Source organism: Urocitellus parryii, chromosome 3 (assembly GCF_045843805.1).
Source record: "Urocitellus parryii isolate mUroPar1 chromosome 3, mUroPar1.hap1, whole genome shotgun sequence".
In the NCBI taxonomy this organism is placed as follows: domain Eukaryota; kingdom Metazoa; phylum Chordata; class Mammalia; order Rodentia; family Sciuridae; genus Urocitellus; species Urocitellus parryii.
The window spans coordinates 86865871-86887597 of NC_135533.1; the positions used below are offsets into that span (position 1 = coordinate 86865871).

A 21727-nucleotide genomic window follows, 5' to 3' on the forward strand; every position below is an offset into this window, starting at 1 on the left:
ATGCAGAATACAAATACGGATGGAGAAAGATAAGGACATAAAACAGCTTTTATAGTGACTGTGTGGTATGAAGAAAAATACTAAATAACCATGGCTTTTATTTTGTATATTTTAACTTTAATATCAGAGCATAATTACTGAGCAGGAAAAAACCTCCACCCTTTTATTACCATTTCCTGACATTTTAAATTACACACTATTGCTGAATTTAAAAAAGAAAAAAAAAAAAACAGAACAGCAAAATGGATTATCCAGACCCTGAATCAACACACTAATTTATAAACTAAGTCTAAAGTAAACAATCTTATTTCTCCGTGTGCCTTATGCTGGAGGTCAAATGCTCACCATAGCTTAAAATAACAAGTTGAGACATGTTTTCATAATTGGAAATAAAAAAGAAGTCCCACCATCTGCTAATAAAAAGAAATGTTTTGCAACGTAGCTAACAGCTCCTGTCATTTCTGAAGAAACATCTCTAAATCCTTCAGAATTTGGAGCTATGGGAGCTGAAATCACCAGGATGCCATGAACTGATAACGGATTACCTGGAAAAATCATGCTTAGACTTAGAAGGCCCACGTGGAATCCTTTTGGTAGTTGGTCCAACTTTCTGTGTGGTGTTATTCCTTGCAGACTGAAAAGTGTTCCCTTTTCAAGTTCAAATGAGTCAAGATGAATTGGAAAGACAGCAGCTTCTCCCTCTACCCATCTCTCTATTGGGCACTGGCTGGACCCAAGGATGGCTTCTGTCTCCACAGAGCTCAATGGCAATTTGCTAAGCACTACAATAAATGAAATGGCAATGAGTCTGATAAATTGCAAGTGTTGGCAGCCAACAGAAAGGAAGAGTTTAACTCCTCATCTTGCACCCTAGCATTAAGCCTTCAGATAAGGAAAGAAAAATGGTCAGCCATCAGGACAGTGTGCCCTTCATAATAGAACATGGTTCAGCCAGAGATATTTCCTCATTTTTGGATCACCTATCTTCCCTGAGCTTGTCTTTTCTTATCGGGTGTAAATTATTTGTTTGCAATTTTTCTGAAATTGCTCTAAGAAGATCAATAGAAAACCTTCGAGGAGAGAGAATATAATTTCACTACCTTCGGTTTTCTGAAAGTCTGCTGTTCTTGAATTGTGTGCTTTCTGCCAGGCTGGTGATAATGAATGCTTCTTATGTCCTTAGTCCACAGAAAATCATCAAGAAATAAGTGTGTTCAGTCATCGTTTGGACCACCACAAAGTGTTTTAATATTACCCTCTTTAGTTGGCAAACTTGTACAATAAAGAAACTGGGTTTGATTCAATTAGATAATGTAAAGTTTCCTCTCGTAACTTTTAAAACAGGAACTGCTGCTTTTCAGAGAAAAACTATTTTTTTCCCCTGAGGACTCTGAAGGCAGTTTTCTATCTTTTCTCTCTCTTTTGAATTCCCAGAGCTCTCACCATCCAGACCATTCATTTCTCACTCTTCTGTATCCACTTTCATATGCCATAATTCTCTTTTTATGCCCTAACCTGACCAGACTATAAACTCCTTAAAGGTAAGAGTCATTGACCATATTTCTTAAGGTGCCTAAATCAGCAGGTGGTCAGGGCAAAAATGTATGAAGTATTTAATCATGTTTAATGAACTAATTCATTTCTAATTAGAAGTTTCCCCTCATTCTGTTTTAAAATCATAAAGTCATCTAAGATGTATTATGTTTGACAATCTCTTTTCTAAAATGACCCTGATTTCGTTCACCAGAGTGCCTATACTAAAGTGCTTCTTGCTGGCTCTGGGTGTATAGGATGGTCTGGGTATTATACCTTTTGGATCTTGTTTGAATCAATGTTGCTGGGTTGAATGAGTTCGTCTCGGTACACAGGTCAGATTGGACCATTTCTTTGTGAGTTGGGAATAATTCGGAATTGTCACCACTCTTGAGAAACTTTCATAATTGGAGCACATTAAGAAAGAATACTTCTTTTAGATGGTATTATTTACTTATTGCAATTGATAAGGAAGTAACAAAGGTGATCTTTCTGAAACTTGTTTTCAGAATTTAACTTTGGCTACCAGTTGACCTTCAAGAGACAAATTCATGCTCTTGGATGTTGTGTGTGTGTTTTCCAAAAACAAAGGGGTTATTTAGTATCTAGACCATATCATTTAAATTCTTAGAAATCCCATAATTGCAGATTTGTGGCATGTATATTATATGAAGAAAAGAAAAATAACCCATGAAACTTTGAGGACTTGTTTATGCTCAGAATACATCACAGAGGAGCAAAGGGGAGAGTGTTGGTGGGGTGTCATTGATTTTATTTTTAGAAAAAAACAAGTGCACAGCTGCTTATATACATCGAGTCAAAGCAGAAGTTTATTACAGATGTGAAATTATGCCGTGGGTACCAAGGATAAATGTTTATTCATATTCTAAATTTAACCACCCGCACACTTAAAGGTGGCACTTGGAAGTCAGTCTGCCATTTTGGTTCCCGTGTCGGGAATTCTCCCTGCTGCCACGTGGGGCAGAGGCAGCGCTATGGAAAATGCAGAAGGACAGCCAAGCTCCCTCCCCTCCTGTCAGGTAACACATTTGACTCTAGTTTATAAAAGGTGAGTCAGAACTGCTGTAAAAATAAATGACCAGAGTCACCTCCAGGTCTTGTTTTAGCCTGTTCTATGATCTAGAGGGATCTAGAGGGTGCCAGAGGTCATCAGGTGGGGTCCTGCAGGGGACAGAAGGCACACTCAGCTGGGATGTTGGAAAGAAATTGACAAGGTGTAGCCAGGTCAAGAGAACCACAAGACTCCAAAGCATCCAGGAATTTCCAACAGGGCCCCTGGGTTTAAAGGGGCAACAGGAAGAGGTTGTTTTGTTGGAGCTTGGGGACAGCTAGAGACACATGAGAGGGGCTAAGACAATGGGAGTGGTGAGGGTCACATCTGCTGCCTAGACTCAAGCAGGAGAGCAGGAGGGAGCAAAGGAGTAGACACCCTGGCATCTCTCCTCCTGCCTTCCTGTTTTCTCCCACTCCTCCCATTGTCTGAACCACTGGAAGACAGAGGCAAGGGGTCTGCACTGTGTAGTTAGTAGAAGTCGACCCCTGACCCCAAGGAGATTCCCAGGGAGAAACAGAGAAACCCCTGTCAGAGAGATAGTTCTTCCCTTCAGATCTAAAAGTGACAGACATCGATTCTTTTTTTCCTGTTGAATTGCCTGGGAGATGGAGAAGTACAGGGAGTAGTTAAAGAAGGGAAGTAAAAGGAATCAGAATTTAGGAGAAGGTTTGACTTACTTGATCTGAAAAAGACTAAGGATATGATTTATATCCATGAGAACAAGAAAATAAACTGTCAGCCTTGTGGAGTAGTAGTTAAGAACATTCACAGTGGAGTGAGAAGGGTCAGCCTCCATCCGAGCTTGGCCCCTTACCAGCTGGGCTATCTTGGTTAATTTTCTCTCTGAAGCTCTGTTGCTTGTTTTTAAAGTAGGGATCGTTATATTGTGCTACTCCCAAAGGGTTCATGGAAAGCTGAAATGGGAAGATCATTGCAAAGTGCTTGGTCTGGGACATAGACAGCACTCAGTAAATATAGCTGCCAGATGCTGATACAAACTTACAAACTTCAGAGAGGCTGTCTCAGAAGATGTCCTCTCTGCGTAGTAAGTCAATGTGGGTGAGGATAAGGGCATGAGGTATTTATGTTTATTGAAAAGCAGCATGAACTGCAATATCCTGAAGAGTGCTCTTTTAGTCTGTTTTCTGTTGCTCTAACAGAATGTCAGAGACGTAGTGAGTTGTAAAGAAAGGAGGTTGATTTTGGTTTATAGTTCCAGAGGCGGGAAAGTCCAAGAGCATGGTGTGGTATCTGCTTGGCTTCTGGCCGGGGGCTTATGCTGCTTCAACACATGGCATAAATCAGCAGGGCAAGCTTGTTTGTGCAGAAGAGGTAAAACAGAGGGGCAGCTGCACACTGTAACAACTGGTCACTAACCCTGGTCACTAGAAAAGAGCCAGAACTCACTTGAAAAAGGCATTGATCTGTTCATTGGCTCCACCATGGCCCAAACACCTCTCACAAGTTCCCATCTTCCAATAATCATGCTGAAGACCAGGCCTCAGCATGAGTTCCTGAAGAAACCATGACCAGCACCCAGCCTCCTGTCATACTGTTGAGTGAGAGTCTGGCTTATCTTCCTGATGTTGGTGCCTGTGGGCTGGGAGTGGGGTCAGCAGCTAACTAAAGGAGGTTGGGCTGCTAGATTCCTATCAGAACAGGGCTGAGAAGACCGTGCCCCAGGCCTTGATCTTTTCTGCCTCCCCAGCTTCAGACTGAGGTTGCTTTTGAAAGATTTCTCAGGTCCCTGCTCAGAATCTTGCTCTGAGAAGATGACACAGCATGAGGGAGTCATATGCTAGGAAAGAACTGCAGATGAGTTGAGTCCTTTAAGTGAGTCCATTCTAATTGTCTAGTTTTAAGAAATGAAAATGGAAAGCAGATTGGATGAACATAGTAATAGTAGTAGACTTAAAATTAGAGTCAGAATTCTGTCCTAAATCTGTGACACATGGCACAGGTGTGGATTGAACGTGTTCCTACCATTGGCACTTTCCTGGCTTATTTCTTCTGCAGCCCTCAACTCCTTTCCAGTTGATGACCTGCTGCACTCCCAACCCACCCACAAGCCAGTGACTGCCCGGGCAGTGTCTTCTGTAGTGGAGACGCCAACCTCAGATGTCAGCGATGGGCAGTGTGTGTTAGCTAGTGAGAAGGGCTAGACAGTAGCACAGAATACACTGTGCTGTGGAGCCTGGCAGTCTGTGACATTTTCAGGATTACCTGGTTTTTAACAATCTGTGGATTTGACCATCCTGCTGTAAGAAAGTATTTAAAATACACCTACAGCGCCAAATGATAAATAAATTTAATCTCATGGTTATAATTTCACCACGCAAGTTGAGACTGGAAGCTTTGGGCAAATAGAGTTGTGGCAATTTGATGCACAATTATGCACAATTATGGCTGGTGTGGATGTCCTTAAGGAGAATCCATCTTAGGTTTTTAGGTTTTGTTTTTGTTTTTGTTTTGTGTGTGTGGTGCTAGGGATTGAACCCAGGGTCTTATGCATGTGAGGCAAGCATTCTACCAGCTGAGCTATATCCAGCCCCCAACTTAGTCTTCATCTCAACTTCGTGGTTACTCAGTTGGTTGATCAAACAAACATGTATTGAACACCTGGTGTATACTTAGCATTAGGCTTTGAGAGGCACTAAAGAGAAGAAATCTACAGGGGAGGTCTGAGGGCTGAGATTTGGGGGACACACAAATGGTTCCACTAGTGTGGCTTCCCATGGGATTTCCACCTCTCTTTCATTCCTCCAAGTGCCAGAGGTCACTGCCTGGGAGTCATCATGGTAGGAGTTCTGCCTTGAGCTGCAGAGTTAACCTGCCACAGACCTTCAAGAGAAGGTGAGACAACAGCTCCCTCCTAAAGAATCCCCTGTGCTGTCTCCCTGCTTGTGACAGATTGCAAGCAGCCCCTCTGTCCCAAGGTTGCTTGACCCTCCTGCAGTTATTTGCCTTTGCACTAAAGATCAGAAACGGTGGCCTTTGTGAAGATGCAGACTCTAGTGGACATGGTTATTTTTGCTTTTGTAAGAAAGCACTTTCTTCAAAAATGCTTAGTGTGGCGCATGCCTGTAATCCCAGCAGCTTGGGAGACTGAGCCAAGAGGATTAGGAGTTCAAAGTCAGCCTCAGCCACCTAGTGAGGCCTTAAGCAACTCAGTGAGACCTTGTCTCTAAATAAAATATGAAAAAGATCTGGGGATATGACTTGGTGGTTAAGTGCCAATGGGTTCAATCCCCAGTACCAAAAAAAAATAATAATAAAATTAAAATTAATGCTTAAAGTAGACCAAAAAGTCTCCTTCCTTCTCACCAAGCTCAGAAGTGAAAATGTCATCCCAGCCCTTTCCCCTCCACCCTCCCTGCCTCCCCAGAGCACCCAGCCTAGAAACTACTCATCCTTCACTGCCCAGCTCCACGGTTATCTCCTCTCTGACGTTTTTCCCATCAGCGTCCCACTCAGTGGTGCCAGGAGCCTGGCTCCTGCCTTTGCATTTACACAGACCCACCCCAGTGACCCCCTTCACCTCTGTTCCTCTGGAAGCAGGAACTGCTGGAGGGGAAAGACCCTGCCATCTATGTGTCCCTAGGGCCTAATCTGGGATCAGAAACAGAGTGACGGGTAAATGTTTGTTAAGTGGACAAATTAGGAAATGAGCAAGTGATCTTTTAGAAAGGCACAGGTGTGTAAATACACAAAGGCTCCTTAGGACAGTGGCGCTGAATATAAGACAAACAGAGGTTACCAGCACAAACAGCCTCAGACAGGAGCTGTTAGAGAAAGGTTTATTTTAATATTTGGTTTCAGCTTCTGGTAGTGAAAGCAGGAACTTTCACATGCTTCAATTAAGAAGACAAATGTCCTCCTGGGCAAACAGGGAAAGGATGTGACTCTGCCACCAGTACATGGCATGGCAGTTAAAGCCTTATGAAGACATGCAATGCCAAGATAACAGCAGGGGACGGGCAGGGGCCTATTCTTGCTCTGTTATGCAATGTAAATACTTTCTCTTGCAGAAATCATTGAGACCACTTGTTGTTCTTCTTAGCCCTTTAATTATAGACTCTTTGATGCTGTCACCTACCCTGCTGCAGGACGACAGGCAGGCTTTCCTTCCTGCATACATTGCTCAAGCACTTGGCCTTGAGGTGACAGTGCTTGCTAATGTGAGCCTAATGTGAGTTCTGCATTAGCATCCTGCAGGGCCTCCTGGGGCTCTGCTCCAACCGCAGGGTCCTTGTTTCTCCCTCCTGGTGTCACAGCCATGCTTCTCTAGAACTGTTTTCTTGTTTTGCTTTGCTTTGTGGTGTGGTTAGTGAGGTGTCTGAAGTGTTGCTTGTGCATGTGTTTGTGATCTTTAGAAATATTTTTTTGCAAGAAGTTATTTTTAAAGCAAGTGATAAAGAAACCCCAGAACACTGAAGCCTTGGAGCAAAGCAAAATCTGAGTCTCAGGAGGTTGCTCATCACTGAGCCAACTTGTCCGCTAGCCAGCTGACTGGGCCCCATCTACTGTTATGTCTTACTCAAGTAGGTCAGGATTGGGCTACTTATAAATGAAGACAGACAATAAACTTGTAGAGAGACCCAATAACAGCTTTAACATTAAGAAGTAAATGTAATTCTCACAATAAAATGTGATAGGCCAGCCTTCCCAAGATGACCACTGGGTGACCAAGGACTGGTCATAACTTCTTTTTCTTTTATATTTATTTATTTATCTATCTATTTATTTATTTTTACAGTTTAATAAATAGTTCTCTTAGTGACTGAAGATATGTAAGGCTGTTTGGTAGTATTCATAAATATCACAGTTGTGGTGGTTTTTCTGATTGATTTGTAGTCTTTAATAATTATAAGGAGTGTAAAACGTCTGTCAAACCAGTAAGACTGCATTTATGCATATATTATTTTCAGGATTATTGGTAACTTGGGCCTATTTTCCCTAAATAACTTTGCCTCCTTGTCTTACAAGGCCCAACTCCCTCACATTCACCTCAATGACTATACCCAAAATTGTATATTGTAGGGATGAAGGATTCTTTTTCACCCCAAGTATTGGGTAGGCAAAAGGTGGCTTTCAGTTCAGGATGTGTTCCATGGGCCTTGTTGAGATGTAAGCCCATTGGTCTGATGAATCTGTCACGTTTAGGTGTTTTCTTGTAAAGCCATCTCCAACAGAGCAGACTTGAGCAACCCTCCTCTTCCAGGCCTTCTTTATTCTCTTTCCTGTTTGAATCACTTTTAAGACTTCTGTTTCTTCCTGGGCACCAACCTTGGGAAGGGGGGCTTTCCCTCCTCCCCCCCTTCTCTTTTCATTTTTGTTTAATCATGTTGGAAAGTACTTTCCCTTGGGTCTGTCCCTCTCTGTCCAGGAGATAGGCTGGTACTGCTCCCTGGGGAGTCTTTTCAGCCATTCTTTTGTTTGGTGTTTCTCTTTTCATGCATCTTTTTCATTTGTATTTTCTCAGCACAGCGCTGTGTGTGGTAGAGTTTGGCCTTCAGACCAATCTTTTTTTTTTTTTTTTTTTTTTTTGCCTTCTTTGAATGTTCTCCACTTTCTTTCTTCCTCTTTTTCTCATGGTAATCCAAATGATATCCATATTTATGGTGTCATTCAGTATATTCATTTTGTGGCATGATGACAGCCCCAGAGCTGCAGGCACAGCTTCCGGGGCCAGAAGCAGCTCTCAATTTCCAGGTACCAAAGACCCTGGAACTGGCTCCTTGAGCGCAGAACAGGAAAGAGCTTTAAAACTGCAGGGTGAGGAGCACGCATGTGCATCCTTTCTGAGCCTCTCTTTAAACCAGCTGGCCATGATTTATTCTTTTTTTCAAATATTTATTTCTTTTAGTTGTACACAATGCCTTTATTTATTTTTACTTATTTATTTTTATGTGGTGCTGAGGATTGAACCCAGAGTCTCGCACATGCCAGGCAAGCTCTATACCGCTGAACCACAACCCCAGCCCCTGGCCATGATTTATTCTGATGGAATAAAAATGAGTTGACCAGCTTTGGGAAGATATTGTGCTATTTGGTCCTCAGGTTCCATATCTGGGAAATGGGATAATACTACCCCCGACACAGTGCTGTTTGGGAATTCAGTGTGATAGTGTCTAAGGATGTAGCAGGGACCAGTATGAGAGGCAAGATTTTAGAACAGAAAAATGATGTTTTTTCAGAGCTGGGCACGGGTAGATTTGATGACTCAGCTCTACTACTATTAACTATGAGACCCCACTCTTTATTTACTCACCTGAACAGTGGGACCAACAATACCTGTTCTACAAGTTTGTTATTAATATTAAATAAGACACTGCATCCAACAATACAATGTAACAAAAGACTGACCATGAAGGTTAAAATATCTAGATCTAAATGAAATCTGCCTGAAATGATCTTTCAGAAAGGAGCCACTTAAATGTTATTTTATGCAAAGTCCTACTATTGGGTTACTCGATTACTTTGTTTTGAATCCTCAACTATATTCTGGAAAAGAAACACTAGACCTGAAATGACCTTCATCAGTGATCATTTTGTCCCCCTGTACAGGTCTCTTAACAGAATCACTTTTTTGAAAAGGAAGCTCAGAAATCTAACCCAGATAGACTCACAATTGCAAGAGTTTAAAGAAATTGTAAACAATCTTTTTAAAAGCTTCCTTCCTTCCATTTCAAAAGATATGAAAGCATCTATAGTGCACCCCAAGTCCCCCACCTCTCCTGACACTCAGAGCCACCCAGATCTCCACAGGCAGTATTTCATGGTGGTCTTTAAAAGGTCCACCATGGAATATGATGAAGGCACTGAAAAGAATGAGGTGGTTGCATGGGAAGTTCTCCAAGATTCTTAATTTTAACAACGAGGGCTAGCCCAGCGTTTGCAGTACATAGTGACGCTTTAGAAGAAATGGCCAGTGGCTGAGACTGTGCCTGTCTGTGGAGATCTGCGTGGCTGAGTGTCAAGAGACATGGGGGACTTGGTTTTCACTATTGATGCTTTTATATCATTTGAAATGGAAGGAAGGAAGGAAACTTTTAAAACAATTGCTTACAATTACTTCACTTAACTTGATATTCTTCAGCTCCATCCATTTACCTAAAAATGCCATAATGTCGTTCTTCTTTAAGACTGAGTAATGCTCCCGTGTGTGTATGTACCACATTTTCTTTATCCATTCATCTGTTGAAGGGCATCTAGGTTGGTTCCATAGTTTAGGTATTGTGAATTGAGCTGCTATAAACAAACACTGATGTGGCTGCATCACTGTAGTATGCTTATTTTAAGTCTTTTGGGTATAAACCTAGAGGTGGACTTCGTAGGGGTCAGCAGTCCTATTCTGAGCAATCAGAAATCAAACATAGTAGTCAGGTATATAGTAAGATGGTACTTTTATTATGAAAGGCAGATGGGAAGACTGTTAGCCAGGTGGGCTTGCTAACCACTGAGCCCCAGAATTAAGCAGGCTTACCTGTGCCCAGGTGCTGCAGGGCTAGACCACCAGAAAGCAACCCTTCACCAGCAGGACAGAGCCCCAAGGGCTGGCCAAAGCCAAGACAAATCATTTCCACCTCTCCAGTGACACAGAATAGGCCAGGCAGAGAGAGTCCCTGAGTTCCCTCCCTGAGCAGCAATGCTTTCTAACACTATCTTCGTGCAAAAGCATGTGCTCATCTGGACTAATTCTCCCCACATGGAGATGAGGAAACTGAGGCCAGTCTGGCTCAAGGTTGAGGGAGGAGCCAGCAGTCACCCAGGACACTGAGAGTGGAGCCGGGACAAGAAACCGATCGCTGCCTGCCTAAATTTTCTTGGTGTATTGACCAGAGCCAGTCATCTGTTCTTGCCTGGGACCCTCAGTAGAATTTTTTTTTTTTTTTATTGGTTGTTCAAAACATTACAAAGCTCTTGACATATGTTTCATACATTAGATTCAAGTTGGTTATGAACTCCCATTTTTACCCCAAATACAGATTGCAGAATCACATCTGTTACACATCCACATTTTTACATAATGCCCTATTAGTTCCTTCACGTGTGGACACAGAGCCCGTGACCCTCAGAGGGGCAAACTCCACCACCACTGGCTGCTTTCAGCCTGTCAGAGGAGCAGTGAGCTGGAGAGCATTGACCAACGTGAGTGAGCAGCTGCCCACATGCCCATTCTTGATATGAACTGCTGCAGTTATAGCAACCACACCAGTCGTCATGACTAGTGCCAGTTGTAAGGAATGGCTGTGCAAAATCCCAGCATTCATTCGTTGCCCGACCAGTAGCAAGTTGACAAGCCAGGCCTAGGCATGGGTGGAATATGTATTGATAATGAGTTCTGGGGAAGAGTCACATGCAGTACTGGTCCTACACCAAGGGCCCTTTCAGATCAGCAGGGAGGGATGCAGGGAAGGACAGACAGGAGGCAGGAAAGTAGGGAGAGAAAGGGGGAGGGAAGAAGCAAGAATGGGAGGAAAAGGGAATTTTAGTTGTCAGAGTTCACTTTTCTAAAGGATGGCAGAAAATTGAATAATGTCACCATGATTCTGACTTCTCTAGTACTATTTTTTACAACGCTTAAACCATGTTTTATCATTGAAGCAAACCAGAAATAAGAAAGACCTGAAATTTTCACTTTGGCTTCTGCATCACTGATTCCTCTATGGGGCTGAGGCTTTGAGGAGAAAAATCATGAGGCTCTGAAGCAAAACAGATCTGGATTTGAATTTCACTTGTTCACTGGGCATGTGACCTTGGGAAAGATAACTTAATGTCTTTGAGTTTCATTTTCCTCGTCTCTAGGTGATAAAAACACTTGTTAGCCTCGGGATTTCTTAGGTACCTCCTTAGCACCTTGAACTTTCTCTATAACACTTTTCAAACTAGTTACTTGCTTAATGTTAGTTTGACCTTGTTGCTGGACTGAAGGCAGCTTGAAAGGGGGACTGTTCTGCCTTAGTCACAACTCTGAATTTGGAATGCTGTGCCCGGCATGGAAGTATTTGCTGGAGGGATGATGGGTGTGTGAGAGGGTGATGGGTAGGTGGATGGTTGGATGGGTGGATAGATGGGTGAATGAGTAGAAAGACGCTTCAAGAAAATGATAACCGTTCAATATAATATGTCTAAAGGGACTACCCCATGATCTGCAACATTACAGGCACTTAAAAATTCTTTACTGCTTTTGGTGGAAGACCTCACCTTTTCTTCTATCTCTGCATTTCAGGATTCTCTGACTCTCAGTATAATAATGGGCAAAAATCTTTTTTAGCTGGTCAGTAGCAACATTGGTGGGGACATGGTATGTGGGTTGCTTTCATGGGAATTTAGTCTATGATTGCCGCAGCTATTCTATATCTGAAGAGACACCAATGCCCACAGTGAACTCAAGCCATTCAGAGGGTATTGTTATAATAGGAGGAAAAGGTGGTTCTTCTCTATCTCTCTTTCTCTCTCTTTCTTTTTCTTTTTTACCAGAAATTGTACCCAGGAGTATTTAACCACTGAACCACATCCCCAGCCCTTTTTAATATTTTTATTTAGAAATAGAATCTCACAAAGTTGCTGGGGGCCTTGTTAAGTTGCTGAGGCTGGCTTTGAACTTGGGATCCTCCTGTCCCAGACTCCTGAATTGCTGGGATGACAAGCGTGCCCCACCATGCCTGCCTCAAGAGTGGCTCTTCTATATGGCAGAGGAGAAGCTGGCTAGAGGTACAACCAAATTGTCCCCTTCTCTTGGAGCTAGCCTCCTGAGGAAGCATAATTACCAAGATGTAACTATGTAAAATAATCTCTTTCCTTTCCATTGCAACAGTACTTCAGGCTACTTGTGCTCTGCCACGTGCCACTTTGACCTTATGTTATAATGCCATGTGTGTGGCCAGGGGCCTGACACTCAGCAGGCAGCCAGCTCGTGCTTGTGGAATGAACGAATGAGTTGATGTCTTATTCATCTCCTGATTCCTCCTGGTTCCACTCTGATCTCACATTCATATCTGCACCAGTGTCTAGTGCGGTATTTCCTGCCAAGTAGGCCATAAGCACTAGGTAAATATTTGTTGGATGAATAAATGAATGCCCAAAAGGACTTCTGGAGGAAAGCCAGGAGGACCTTCCTGTGATGAAAAGAATTTGCAAAGAGGCCGGAAAATGCTGGAAAGGAACAGGGAGAGGAGAGGCAACTCTCCAGCCTGAATGGAAGTAGTGGTTGTGAGGTTGTCTCTAAAGAAAGAGCAGAAGAAGAAATGTGCCTGGTCACGGAGAAACGACCCACCAGGAAAGCAGCCGGTCCTGCTGGGAGAAGTCTGCATTTTCTAGAAACTTGGAACCATAGGTAGGGAGAGGACCCTGGGGGTGCAGGGTCTGGCAAACGTTTTGGCAAAGGCAGTGAGGATGATACCCAAATTGGAGCTCCTCTGTCTTTCATCCCCCTCACCCCTTTGTTCCCCTTTATTGCCATCATTTGTCTCCAGGTAACTGCCAGACCTCCCACTCACAAGTTCCATCTTCTCTATTTCCATTCACCCTTCATCTCACTGGACTGTGGTTTCTATCCACACTAATACTGCAAGATCACCAAAACCCTCCTTGTTGCACAGTGACAGGTCCTGTCCTGCTTATCTTCCTGGAACGGATTCTGAGATGTTGACCACTTCCCCCTTATGACTCATACTTTGCCCCCGTGTTTCCCCATCCCGTGGTTTCTCTCTTATCTTGCTGGTCTCTGCTCATTTCCCTGCGCTCCACGTGCCTTAAATTTTGATGCTCCTGCAGGATTCTGCCAAAGGCCTTCTTGTTCCACTCTGAGTATCCACCCTCTGTTGAACCTCTATTTTGGTGACTGCAGCTGCTACCTGTATGTAGGTTTTCCTTCCTAGAACCCCAGCCCAGGTGTCTCTTCTGGACTGCAGGCCTCTTAGATATGCCCAGTTGGCTGTCCCAGAGTCATCTCTTTCCAACAATGGACAGCCACAGCCATTGCCATCTGCCCAACCTGTTTCTCCTCTCCTCTGCTCATTTCACCCTCTGAAGCCAGAAACCACTCATCTTCCTCTGCCTATGTCCCCAAATCATTCCCACCCCCTTCTTAACGCAGATTCTATTCATCACCAAGCCCTGTAGATTTTCTCTTCTAGGTTTCTTTCAAATACCATTTTCTCCCTCTCCACTGACACTATCAGAGCTCAGATCATGGTGTCACCCACCTAGGTTACTGAGCAGTCAATTGGTTTCACTGTCTTACCTTGCCTCTCTTCCATCGTCTCTTCTTCCAATCCAGTTTCACACTGCAATAGGAGTGACTTTATCACATTTAAGCTAGATTCTGTGTTCTCCTTGTTTACCTTTTCCCTTGACTATGGAGCAAAGGTAAGCTCTTAACATGGTTTTAAGCCTTTAATTATCTGACCCCCAATGTACTTGTCTAATTTATCCTTAGCTGCTCCGGGATGTCTAACCCACCCCTACAATCCTCCACCAGCAGCTGTAGCCAGCAGGCTGAACCCCTTCAGCTCTCAGAGTTACATTCTTCAGGCTCATCTTGATTTCTGCATCATGTGCCTTTAGCCAGTTTGTCCACAGAGGCCCTCCTTACCATTGGCTGCTGCGTTCAGTGTCTGGGTCACAGGGTACTTCTTTGACCAGGCTCAAAATGCTATGATACTAGAAGTCTCTCATTCTCCTCTTTATCTTTGGAGACCTTAGGTTTTGCTGTTAGATCCTGCTCTTATGGGACTGCTTTGGAAGGAGTCCTGGACAAGGCTGCTCAAGGTCAGAAGTAACTGGCCAAGACATGGAGAAGAGCCCAGCTGCCCCAGGCCAAAGGCCAAAAAGTCCCACCATCCACACTCTTTTTACCCATTCTCTCCTTCTGTGGCAGCTCCCTCCTTTTGGTATCCCTCAATAGAATGCATGTTTTGAGTTTCTATCACATATCTAATGCTTTATTGTGCACCTACTATGCCTTAGAATACAGCAGTCAGGGCTGTTCCTGGTTTTCCATTTGTACCCAGCTGAAGGGGACAAGTGAGGACTACACTCAGCCCTGGTCTTCCCTCACCAGGCCATGTGCTGTGGCTTGGGATTGTGTCCCCAGAGGGAGCCTCTTCTTCACAGACAGGCACTGTGCAATTGCAAAACCACCTGTCTAAGAAGGACACCTTGTTCTAAACTCACCAAAGGTATCTAATAAGCTCAAAATGACCCAGATAGCCAAGAGAAAGAAAAATGAGGTGCTTGGTTTCACGGTGTTGGTCTGTCCAGTATGGAGAGGTCACACGAACAAAGAAATGGATGAGCACAGAGAGTGATAGGGCTCTTCAAAAAATTGAAGAGTTTCTGAGAAAGAGGAAACTGGTCTCTGGGGAGACCTATCTGAAGAGCCAGGACATGTAAGCTGAAATTTGGTTGATAAAGGAGCTACCCATGTGTCAGCCGGAGGGAAGAGACTGCACAAGACCTCTAAGTCTGAAATGATCTTGATGCAAAGGATCAAAGGAAGGCCAAAGTGGTTGAGGTAGACAAATGGGGTGACCAGGGAAAGATAGCCAGGTGCCAGATCGAGCAGGGCTTCCTAAGCCCCCCACACCTACACTGCCTGCCTGTTTATCATGGTAACACCCAAGGTCTGGATCCATGTTTATTCAGTAAATACCTCTTGAATGGGAGCATCTCACCAAGCCTCAGTGTACAGAATAGAAGGTCTGTGTGGCCCCAGTGCCCTCTAGTGACCACAAACTCCAGCCCAAGGCTCTTGGTGGCTTCATCATCTTCAGGTAATCTCTGCATAGCTTGTCCCTTGAACTCAGCCTGAGGGGCTAGCAAATTCCACCAAGTTTCTGAAATTTGTCTCGTTAATAATTCTCTTCAAGTTGGACTCAATTACAATTGATACTGGATCCAGAGTCACGTGCACTTCAGGCCTTTATCCCTTACCCAAGAACCATTTCCAATGAGAATGATACACAGATGTCTAATTTCCCAGGGGAATGTGGGAAACTGGTACAGGGGATAAGCAAGAACAAGGAAGCTCTCCAACTGCCTCATGTCTCAGTGTTCTGCAATGGTGAGGATAATCTCTAGATAATCTTGCAACTTGGGTCAGGCACTAAGTGACTGCAGTGACCTGGCAAGACTGTAGCCACTGGCTGCATACATTGAAGGCTTATGATGGTTGGGGACAATGTGTGCTGCAGACATATTGCAGCGTGTGCACAGACACAACACCCCACTCCTGCTGTTGTTATTTGCTTTCACTTGGATCCTAACCCATTCCGGGCCCATTACGCTAATCACCCAACAAATTCTGAGCTGTCATCTCATTGTGAGGCTATGCCATGCATGATTGAAAAACCTGTTTTCACCCAACTTCCTTGGAACAAGCCCACTGCAACCCATTTGCAAATGTGTGCATCAATAAATCAAAAGCCATGGCAGGGACTTGGCTTTTCTGGGAAAGTAGATGACAAAGGACAGACCTAGTCCTTCCATCATCTATTTCCCAAAGGATCCCCCCACCCCCAACACATTCTGTGCAGCTTTGGCAGAAATATTCTAAGGAATATGTCATCTCCAAGTTGGAAGATACTTCTCTATAGCCACGCACCCTCCTCTGCTCCTCTGGTTTCCAAAAGCCCTTGCGTGTGTTTTTCCACTACCCTAGTCATCCTCCACTGAGCCAGGTGAAGGCAGTTGGCAGTCCTTGATGTTTACAGGTATTTCCACTCCAGTTGTCACCTACCCAAGTGAAGCACATGGGTTCTTTGATTTTTCTTCATTAATCAGTCCCCAAATTCCTTTACACTTGCTCCTCAGGGGATTCCATCAAATCAATGTATTTCTGGAGTTCAAATTGCCTGGAAGAGGATTGCCTTCCAGCTACAGCCCCCAAACACGCGATTCCTGTATTCTTCCCTCACTTCCAGGCCATATGTTTCTACAAGTTCATTCCCAGGAGTGTGTAGGGCCTCCATTTGCGACCCTGCAAATGCACACTTAATCTCATCTCTAAACCTTCTCACCCAGTCTTAGAGGCTTCACAAGTTAAGATGTACATCAATAGCAGGCAGTGTTGGCAAGTCTGTGGGGACCCAGGTATTCTTACACACACTGACACAATTTTTTTTTAAACATTTAACAAAAGCTTTTAAATACACAGACACTTCACTTATTTGAATTCAATTTCCTTGAAACTAGACTACACATAACAACATTGTAGCTTTGCTTAAAGTAGCAAAAAGTTGAAGAGTCTAAATGTCTATCAGCTGGAAGTTATTATATAAATAAATAGATTAAGTTTTGGTAAACTCATACTCATGGAAGACCAAGCTGCAGTTAAACAAATGAGCAAATACAAACATAGATCTGTGTGTGGTGACGTAGACAGATGCCTAACAAATATCATTAAATTAAACCAGATGCAGTGGCAGCACATACCTGTAATCCCTGTGGCTCAGGAGGCTGAGGCAGGAGGATCACGAGTTCAAAAGCCAGCTTCAGAAAAAGCGAGGTGCTAAGCAACTTAGTGAGACCCTGTCTCTAAATAAAATACAAAATAGGGATGGGGATGTGGCTCAGTAGCTGAGTGTCCCTGAGTTCAATCCCTGGTAGCCCCTCTCCCCACTGCCTGCTGTTGATATATATGTTGAACCATCAAATAATTCACAAAGCAAATTGCAGAACCATATATGGGTATGAGACCATTTTTGTAAATTTTTATTCTAGCTACATCACAGAGCAGAATCTGCTAGAATTCACTTAACTCTCTTAATGGCACTTTTTTCAGAGGCAGGAAACTTCCTCCAATATATTTTTAAATTATTGAACTTTTCCTGTTTTCAATGATAAGTATGTATTACTCATGGTTAGTAAAAACCAGAGTGGTGTTATCTCTTTTGGCCATGTTCTTGATCATGTAAGATGCTTTTTCATAGCTTATGATCTTCATTGCCTCCTTGTCCCTTCAGGCTGCCTCACACAGAGCTTTCTATGGATAAATCCCCAAATGCCTTGTGTTCCCCCCAAGACCAGAACAGCAGCACTAGCTTTCCAAGGATTAGTTACTTTAGCACAGAAAGTTTTCTCAAGGTGGCTTTCAACTTTTAACCTGCACCTTGGGTCCCTTTAACCTGCTTTCTTTTTATTTAACATATTAATATTCTTTAGAGATTATTTCATCTGAGTAGTCTATTACCTGTTTTTGTAAACTTTGGATCATTTTCTAAGCATCTCTATTTTTTCTCCCAAGTTTCCCATTCTCCTTAGGATTGCTCCTTAGTGCTTATATCTCAGTAATTTGTAGAGAGCCAAGGTTGTTGAGCATGGACTTTTGGTATAGAAGCATTTGTCTCTTTCCTTTAGTCTTCATCCTTCAGACTTCTTACACTAATACACACATGCTGTGTATGTTAGTATAAGATTTTTGGGGTCTCTTTACACCTACTTTATTTTCAAGGTGTGATTTATTTAGAGGATGAGTTTTTTTTAAAAAAAAAGCTAACACCTAGCACTTTTGCAAATTTATTTCTTATTTTTTATTTTTATATGAGCAGTATGTTCAGAAAATTATAAGATGCAGAAAGCAATAGAAGAAAAATAAAATTCAGCCATATTTTCACTTTGGGATATAACAACTTTTAATAATTGAGCTTATAGCCTTCTGAGTAATTTCTATGTATGTAAATATTTCCATTTTCTTAAAAATGGGATCATGTTTAGAAAGCTGATTTGTGACCTGATTCGTTTAGCTCTTGACAATGTGGCATAAATATTTCCCTGTGGTTAAAGAGAGACTATAATAATAGCAAGCATTGAGTTTATTGTATTTCAGGCACCAGACTGAGCATTTTATTTTTATCTCACAATTTATCTTATGTACATCCTTCAGTTACTTTTTCATTGTACTCTTTGTATGCAATGAATTCTCTCTCTCTCTCTCTCTCTCTCTCTCTCTCTCCCCCTCCCCCTCCCCCTCCCTCCTTGTAAGTATCTTCTCTTTTAACTTTCTCCTGCACGTGACTATTAAGAAGTGTACTTGTTACTTTCTCTTTACAGACTAAGCATTTTATGCCTATCAATCCGTCCAGTCCTCACAATGCTGTATATTGGATGGTATTATTACTCTCATTTTTTAGATTAAAAAACTGAGACAAGAAAGATTAGATAACTTGCCTGTGGTCACACAGCTAGTAAGTGGCAGAGCTGGGTTTTGAACCTTGGCAGTCTCACTCTTGACCACAGAACGATGGTCCAAACCATCATTTCCATGGCAACATATGCAATAACTATTTGATCTCGACTTGCTGAACATAGAGCAGCTAGTTCATTATTTATCTGTGTGTATGTGTTCAGTTACTACCTAAGGCTAGATTCCCATGAATAAAATGTCTGAGTCGAAGGTCAACATATATTTTTTAAAGGTTAGATCCACATTAATCAATGTTTTAAGCAATATGTATATTCTAAACCTCTCTTGTCCTTAAGATCCTTAGGCTTTTCTGAAAATGTATTACTGTCTTCTAAGTTCAATGATAGATCTTTATTTATTTATTTTGGGATTTGGGCCTTCTTTTTCTACTTCCTGTACTTTTGTTTTTTGCCCATCTCTCCAAAATGTTTAGCAAAATCATATATTTTCAAAAACCACCTCATTTATGTCCTGGGTGCTCACAGCAGCTCGTGTCTCCTGAACTTTATTACATGGAAGGACAGAGACAGATCAAATCGTGTCCCACCACTTGACCTAATGGCAATTTTTCATAGCACTGATTTTCTTTCATTTCTCTATTTCATTTTTCTTTCAAGCTTCACAAGAACCGAAGTAATAAATCTGTTATATGATAATTTTGTTTTTGCGATTTCAATATATGTAAATGAGGGGGGCTGCCTGGCAGGGATGACTGATGTGTCCACGGCCTGGAAGACAAAGCTCCCACCTCTGCCTCTAACTTGCTCATGACCTTGAAAAAGCCCCTCAATCTTTCTGTGTTTCCTTTTCCTCATTTGCCAAATGATGAAGGTCAACTAAATGGCCTTGAAAACCCATTCCTGTTTTTTTAAAAAAAAGAGTGTCAGGCTATTCAAGAGTGAGGCAGATCACTGAAGAGTGTTGTATGAAGTCAGAGCAAATAGTGTGTGTCTGGGGGACGGTGCTAGAAGCAGCTAAAGATTTGTTTCAACATATTAAAAAATATTTTGTGCTCTGTCACTTGACCAAGCCTCCTATCAGTGCGCTATAGTGGTTTGTGAAACGTGTCTCTAAGGCCAAGGTAATTATAGTTGTTCCACTGGAGCATGACAAATGGCCTCTCAATTTGAATTCTTTTATGGCAAAGAAAAACCTTCCATGACAACAGCACTGGAACTTAATTACAGGCTCCAGATCTGGGGGCAAGAATGGAGACAGTCATTGGCTCCGTGGAGGGGAGCGAAAACAAGATCAGGGCAAGGGACGGCGGCCCAGGAGTGGTGCACGTTTGTGGGGCTTCCTTGAGAACTTGCTGTGTGCTCGGCAGACATATGCAGTCTCCCTGAAATGCCCCAGGAGGGAGGTTAGGACTTGAACCCCGACAGTTCATTCTTTGATAGAACCCATTTTAGTTTTAGTTTTGAAGACTTGTTTTATGCCAGCTAGTCTTCTAAGGGCCGGAATGCAAAAGTGAATGAGACAAAATTCCTGCTTTGATGGAGTTTGACAAATAGCGGAGTGAAACCAGTCCCAACAAATCAACAAATCAATAAATAATTTCAGATGGTAATAAACATTATGAAGAAAAATAATCTGTGTGTTCGGAGAGGGACTGGAAGGGAGGGAGAAGGCCACTCTGTGAGGTTGGCAGGGAAAGCCCCTGGGAGGTGATATTTGAGCTGAGCCCTATGTGGCAGAGCAAGTGAGCCATGCCAAGATCTATTGCAGGGCTTTTTACATGGAGAGTCCACAAGAGCAAAGGCTGGAGACTTGGAAGAGCTTGACTTGCTCTAGGAACTGAGAGGAAGCCAGCAGGATTGGATGAGAAGTAGAAAGGGGAATGTCTGCATGCAGCAGAGTCAGAGACACGGGTAGCTGCAGATGACGCTGTGCCTTAGGCCACAGGAGGGCGCTCAATTTTACTGTAGCACAGAGGGACAATATGGAGGGGGGGTGGATTTTGTGCAAGGGAGGATTCTAATTTCCAGTTTCTGTAGGTGCTCTCTTCACCTCCATGTTGTGTTGCCAATAGGGAGCAGCTGGAAAGGGGAGGGTGATTTACGGAACATTCAGGGCAGCCTCTATCGAATTTAGGTTGGGGCCAAACATTTCCATTGAAACCCAATCCTAGGTTTTTCTCAGAACAATAAGACTGAAATGGAAAGTGAGAGGTCATTTATTTAAACTTCTGGCTTTAGGTAAGAAAACCTCAGCAGATCCAAGCTGAGCAGCTGGACTATATTCAAAGATCTGCATAAAGGGGACTGACTACCTCCTCTGTCTTCGGGATGCCTCCCAATATAGAGAGAGTGGTGCTTAGGTCATGAACAGTCCTGACCTTTTGGAGTCTGGGGGTTGTACTTGCCTCATAGAATAAATGTCCTCTGAAATGACAAGACAGTATAGTTTGGGGTAGATGGGTAAACATTTCTGAGCAATGTGTCCATGTGGTGTGTGTTTATCTTTATCTTTGAAAAAAAAAATGTTTTCAAAGATGTCATCCACACTTTAACACACAGGGTCTGGCTTTTCTGGTAAGGTATCATGGGATAGATGATTCTAGAACTTTATTATAAGTTAATCAAATTGATTTCTTTTATTTAAATAGTTTTTTTTAAAAAAAAAAAAAGAACACTCATGTTAGCCCATTAAAATTAGTTTGTTACATATGGGATGAAGTTAATTGATCATTTAAATTATAAGCTCACTATTATAAGATAATTTGACAAAAGTATTAAGAGTGAGCACCCATATTTATTCAGCAATCTGAGTCTGAACAGCATAAGTCATTATCTGTGTGCTGCATTTGTGTGTGTGACTATGCAGCTGATTATTCATATGTGGGTTCCTGACCCTACAGGGGTAGCAACAGACTCATTTATATGAATTGACCTTTGCAGGCATTGAGTTGAGTGCTGTGATATGATGGG

The 21727-nt window shown here is 42.7% G+C and overlaps 1 protein-coding gene and 1 pseudogene across 1 annotated transcript in view; one reads left to right on the forward strand and one right to left on the reverse strand.

The window, feature by feature from the left end:
- Positions 1-21727, forward strand: part of Chn2 (chimerin 2) — a 300787-nt gene that overhangs the window by 130383 nt on the left and 148677 nt on the right. The gene's annotated exons all lie outside the window — the stretch shown is intronic.
- LOC113195820 (ribosome biogenesis protein NSA2 homolog pseudogene) lies at positions 7496-8259 on the reverse strand (annotated as a pseudogene).